This window comes from Phoca vitulina, unplaced genomic scaffold, assembly GCF_004348235.1.
Source record: "Phoca vitulina isolate PV1807 unplaced genomic scaffold, GSC_HSeal_1.0 scaffold40, whole genome shotgun sequence".
NCBI lineage: Eukaryota > Metazoa > Chordata > Mammalia > Carnivora > Phocidae > Phoca > Phoca vitulina.
The window spans coordinates 23578412-23584586 of NW_022589743.1; positions in this window are offsets into that span (position 1 = coordinate 23578412).

Genomic DNA, 6175 nt, shown 5'->3' on the forward strand with positions numbered 1-6175 from the left:
CTCATCTGCCAGAGTACACAATCACAAAACAATCTCCATCACAAATGAAGAGGAGAACTAGGATCTGGTCACCATGTACTTGACTTCGCATTTCCAGCCAAGAGTATGGCTGGCCCGAGCCAGCCACCCTAACTCTTGCTTCCCTTGGTCACCAGTGCAACACCTTCGCACGATGCATGACCAGCAGTGGAACTGACTGACTCCAGAAGGGATTGAACTTGGAGCCTGGCCATGTCTGCAGTGCCCTCTACCCAATGAAGCTAAGCCAGAAGAGAAAGATGACCACCAAAGCTCTGCCATGAGGTCTCAAGATCTAGTCCGAGACTGTTAGGCAAACTCGAGGAAACATGATTGGATTCCAACAATGCCCTTTATCCCCACAGTTTAGGCAGTCTGAGGCCTTCCTGGCTGGGGCCACCAAGAAGCTCCCAAGATTGATCACGAAGCAGGTGGCATTTGGTAAAGAGGATGCTTTATGGTCTTCTACTCCGTCGTAAGCAAAGACCCTCAGAGCTCCCAGCCTTGGCCTGTGGTTCCTCTGCCTTCTCCCCCTCCCCTCTTTGCCTGCCTATTTCTTACTTGGTGCTTTAAGATCAGCACACGTGCTACTTCCTCCGGAAATCTTTCCCCAAGCCTCACCTCCCTCCTTCCTCGAGCTGGGTGGAGCTCTCTTTCTGCTCCCACACTCTCTGCCTCTCAGCCAGGAGGCATTTGGTAGGTGCTGGTTGAATGAATGAGTCTTGTGGGAGAGCAGACACTCAAATCCAAAACAGATTTTGGTAAGAGCTATCAGCCTTGGGAGTAGAGGTAAACTGCGTTCTGGTGGAACAAGCCCATAAATAGCATTTCAACTAGGAGCACAGAGCCCAGGTTTTTTAATGTTCATGTGTGATGAAAGGCCGGGGCCCAGCTTGTATTAACTGCTCTTTGGATTACAAGTGTAGAAGGCCAGGCACGCATTATGTTCTATGTCGAAGCCTGTCTTAGGCGGTGGAAGATGATGATGTCTGACATTCTAGAAACTCCTGCTTCCAACACAGCCCACTAACAGCAGAAGGCACATTCTCCAACCTGGTAGCTCTGGCCCCAAAAGCATGCCAGGCAGACAGCGTCGATGCTAAGGAGGTTAGCTGATATCCCTGGGATATCGGAGTCCACCTTTCAGTCCTCAAAAACAGGGTGTTGAGGGGCGCCTGGGTGGCTCAGTCGGTGAAGCATCTGCCTTCGGCTCAGGTCTCGATCCCTGAGACCTGGGATCGAGTCCCATGGTTGGGGCCTGGGGTCCCGGGATCAAGTCCCATGTTGAGCTCCCTGCTCAGCAGGGAGTCTGCTTCTCCCTCGGCTCCTGCCCCCCGCTCATGCTCTCTCTTGCTCACTCTCTCTCAAATAAATAAACAAAATCTTTAAAACAACAACAACACAAAAACGAGGCATTGAGGTAGGATTTGGGTGATGTTTGACGGCTGGCTGGTCCAGAGGTCCCAGGTGAGGCCGAAGTGGAGTGTCCCCATCATCCCCAGGTCCAGACAGCCTCTTTCCATACAGCACCTGGGAGCCTCTTAGAGAAATCCTAAGACAAGTGGCAGAAGGCTGGGCCTATATCAGGGGAGAGGGGTTTGGAATTCAAAGGGGTTTTTTGGTTGTGTTTCTTTTACTCTTTGCTTCTTGGCCTAGCCCTGCAGGGTTCAAGTTCGAATCCTAGAGTGGGAAGCCGGCACAAAGGAAGCCACACGGCTCCAGGACCACCGTCCAAAGTAACCGCTCCCCGCGGTTTAATTCTTTCCAACTCCATTCAGGCTCCCCGCCCCCCCGCCCCGGCCATCAATGTTGGCAGCAGCGCCCGGGGCTCTGGGTAGTGCCCGGCGAGGGGTAGAGGCACGGTACCCACGGGGGCATGGCTGTGAGCCCTCCCGGTCTCAGCAAAGGCCGCCTGCCAGGGGGCCGTGGTGGGACTCTGTCACACAACTTAGCAGAACCAGAGGCAGGGGCGGTGGGGGCGGGAAAAGGAAAATTGATCGCAGGCCTCCCATGTGGATGACCAGCTTTATTTATGAGCACATGAGAGACACCTTCAGAGATTTCCAGAAATACTCGTCAGTGGTTGGGGGTCATCCTGCAGAAGTGCAGGGCAAGAGGCAATAAAATTCTAGCGCCCCTCCCCCCACAGGGATACGGCGTGGGAAAACACGAACCACGGTTTTTCTTTGGTACCTCTCCTCCGTACCCCATGTTCTTCCCCCACCCCCGGCTAATGTTCAGCCAAGACTCAAAACTGAAAAACATTTCCTCAAAGGCACGTAACTGTCTTCAGCAAGTACCGAGAGTCCCCAGGCGTGCAGGGCTGCAAGCCCCAGCCGCCTCCCCGCTGCGTCTACCCTGCTTTGAATTTGGGGGAGCAGAGGAATGCACTGCGGGGCTGTGGCTCCAGGGAGGGGACACCGTGGCCCAGACCATCATTGTGGAGCCAACTGGCCGCCTCCACGGGCTCCCCCGCACCATCTCTCCCCGCGCCACCCAGGCAGGCCCAAGTCCCCGGGCGCTCCCGAGACACTGTGGCGTCTCCCGGTGGCCTTTGGAGTGTGACCACGCAGACCCGCCGCGGGTTCCCCAGGGACGGTGACAGCAAGGAGCCAAGGGTCTTAACTTCAGTTGCTCAACTCAGGGCGATTTTTCGGGGCTGCAAGTCCTTGTCCAGTGTGAATACGCACAACGGAGCCCGGGGTGCAAGGGCACTGATGCGGTTCCAAGGAGGCCACGTGCCCCAGCTCTTTGCAAAATCCCATCTGGCTTTTATTTCGCAGAGGCCACGGCCCTTTTCTGTGTAACTGGGGAGCTTTTGGGAGCATTGCTCTCAGCGAACAAATAGGATAGAGGAGGCTAGAGCCTGTATCTGGGGTCACGGGGCTCTGCACACAGGGGACACCAGCCTGACTCCACCCAAGCAGCATTCAGTTTCTAGGTTAAGTGTCGCCTGCTGGGCTGCGCCAGAGAACTTGCCACCTGGCCTGGTGGGCTCCCAGTTGAAAGGTCAGAGATGGAGGGGACCTGTGCCCCCAGGCCCACTTCCCTCTGAAATTGCTAAGCCAGAACTTTGGGATCCCTCGGCTCTATCTAGTGGACGCCGTCTCTGTGAGCGCCCGGGGCTCAGGCTCAGAAGCTGACCTCAGCGAAGCCCGTGCACACACTCCTGTGAGCGGTGTCGCCAAGTAGCTCTTTTTAATTCAGTTCCTTTTTTTCTTGAATCCGGCAGGTCACTTTCGATGTTCTTTGAAAACTGTCATCTTAATCCTAAAATACTTACGGAAACAAAGTTTAAGTTTTTGGAAAGCATTTGGCTTGATATGGGGGCAGATGAAGGAAGGGGAGGCCCTGCTTCCACAGTAAGGCAAATCCACCGCATCAGGCATTCCAGAACACCGGGACCCAAGGGGCTGGGGCGACAAAGTGCCACGGGGCGTGGGGCACAAGCCCAAGTGCCGGAGCCGGCAGTGTTTTTAATCCACTGTCTGGCTGAGTTCACTGAAGACAAGCTGTTCCAAAACAATAAGCAGCGGCAGTTTGGGGGGGGTCCAGCCCTGTGCTTGTCTGACTCAACTCCATTCAGGCCTCCGCTTAATTTAGTGCAGAAAAAGGGAAAATGCAGGATTGGCATCATCATTAGGCGTCTTTTGTTCCTCAGACCCCGCTGAGAAAGGCCTCAGGCCAGGAGCCAAGTCCTGTGAGGACATCGGTCTCTGTGATCCAGGCAGGGGGACGAGGGCCCTGGCCCGCTCTGAAAGGCCAGCTTGGGGAAGAGGCCACTCTTCAGCAGGCTCTGGGGTCTTGGGTTGTGGAGCTCCCCCCTGATTTCTAGGCATGCCCCAGCTACGCCTCAAAAGAAGGCCTGTCCTCAGAGCCGGACCAGGGGGTGGGCAAAGGTGGGACCCATTGTCCTTCCCAGCTCTGGTGAGAGATTTTTAAAGCAGCATCCTTGGGAAGGCAATCTGGAATAAGATGAGGACAACGATGATGAGCACAGGCAATGGGGCTCTTCCAAAGGACGACCGTACGAACTCACAGTAGGAACTCGTCGCTCAGCCGAGCAGATAGAGCTGATGTCCAGGCTGAGTTAGTTGCATGGCTCCCTCGTAACCACAGAGGCCGACCCCCTGCCCTCGCACTCAGAAGGACACATGGGCAGGTCTAAGTCGGATAACTGCCGCTGTAAGAACATCTCTGCTCGTCTCCACCGGGAACGCCATGAGTTGGCAGAGATGCCAATGAAAGCAGGACGTTCCCCACCTTCTCCTTGGTCCCCGTGTGACTTCCAGTCAGCTCGGACTTCTCTTTGAGCTCTTCACAGTCTGACGGGAGGGTACAAAGCTGGGGTCCCTCCTCATTGTCTTTCGATTGGCTGGAAGCCTGTGGAAGATCCGAGTTTGGTGCAGCTTATGGAGAGGGGGGCACCTGTTTCCGGGGAATCTGGGTGGGCCCATGGTCTCCAAATCTGCTTCTCCATCAGTGTCCAGACCTGGGGCTGGATTCCTCTTCGAGCCCCTCCAGTTTCTTCTGTGTGTGTATCAATGCTGGGTTCCTCTGTGGGGAAGGAGGTCACGGTGGGCCATCGGCTTATGCTTCAGGAACTCCTTGGCAGTTGTCCTGGGCGAGGCCCGAGGATGTCCTCCGGGTTCAGAAAGCCCTGCCCAATCTCTGCTTGAAGGGTTCTTAGGATCTACCTGGGAATGCTGGGGGGTAAATCCCCTCCAGGGCGCCAAGTCCTCCCACTGCGAACAGACCACCCTTTCCACAACCCAGGAAGTGCGGCCATTCCTCCCATGATGCCCCATGTTGAAGGCAGCCTGGGGTGTGCTGACCAGATGGTGGGATCAGCATGGGCAGGAAGGAATAGCCACGTACTTGGCCCAACTTCTACAGCCCACTGCTAACAGTACATCCTTGCACTAACCACTGATCCAGGACTGTGCTCTGTTGACTTTGTAATCCATTCCCACAGGCCCTAAATGAATGAGTGACCTCCCAGGACACGGGCATGTGCCAGGTTTTATTTTCCAGTGAAGGGAATGATCCAAGGCAAGCTGCCTCGTACCAGCTGTGTGACTTGGACCAAGTCAAGTCCCTTTTCTGTTACTTCAAAATGAGTGAGGAAGGTAGGAGGGCTGAACTTTGCCAGGAGACCTCTAACATTGACCCACTCTAAATTTTGACTTTAACAGGTCCCAAGTGCAGGGACCTGTTTTTGCCAGAATGTAGACTGGGCTGCCATTGTGGGGCATGCACAGAGCCCACCTCTCATCCAGCCAGGGCACAACGCCTCTCCGGGCTGGCACCTGCCAGCTAAGTCTGGGTGCAGCTCCAGCTTGGAGCCCCGAGCTAAACACCCATCAGAAACTCCCTGGGGGAGGGGGGTGGGAGCTTCCAATATTTACTGAAAATCCCTAAGGGCTCTGTGAGCAAAAGTCCTAGATTTGAGTTCCCACCGAGTTCCCACTGAGATGGAGCCTCTCTGTCAAACTAACGAAGGGAGGAATCCCCAATCTGCTTTTTAGAAAGGAACTCCTATGAATGAAAAGCTGTGGTCCCCACCAGGGAGCCCCTGGCCCATGAGACAGCCCGTGGGCAGCCTGCTGAGCTCATGTCTTTCGAGGTCCCAGTCTGTGCCCACTGCAGAATTTCCCTGTCTGGTGTGGTCACGGCCTGTTCAGCTGAGCAGCCCGACCGGGGAGGGACACGCGTCCCCCTCCTGGAATCCCCTAAGGATACTCGGCGTAGGTCCTCTTTTCCTCCGGGGCAGAAATGAGAGCCAGAGACACAGAGAGCCCGCACGGCTGAGCCAAGAGGCGGTTGGAGCCATACGAGGCGCATTAACTATTAATAATTTCCAGTTGTTTGCTCGCTGGGTTCGGCCGGCTCCCCCACTCTGGCTCCCCAGACCGCCAGGGCTCCACACTAGCGCTCGCCGGGCTCTGCCGGGCCAGGACCAGGGGCCAAGGCGCCATCAGGAGGCTGGTGCGAGCGGGGTCCCGCGTCCCACCTGTAGCAGGGCGCGGGGCGGCGGCGGGGCTGGGGTGCCTTTCCCTCCCGGCTCGGCCGCTCGAGGCGGGCTGGGCTGCAGTGCGGAGCGGAGCGCGGGCGGCGCACGGCGGCAGCGCAGCGGCCCCTGGCGCCGGGCCTCGCG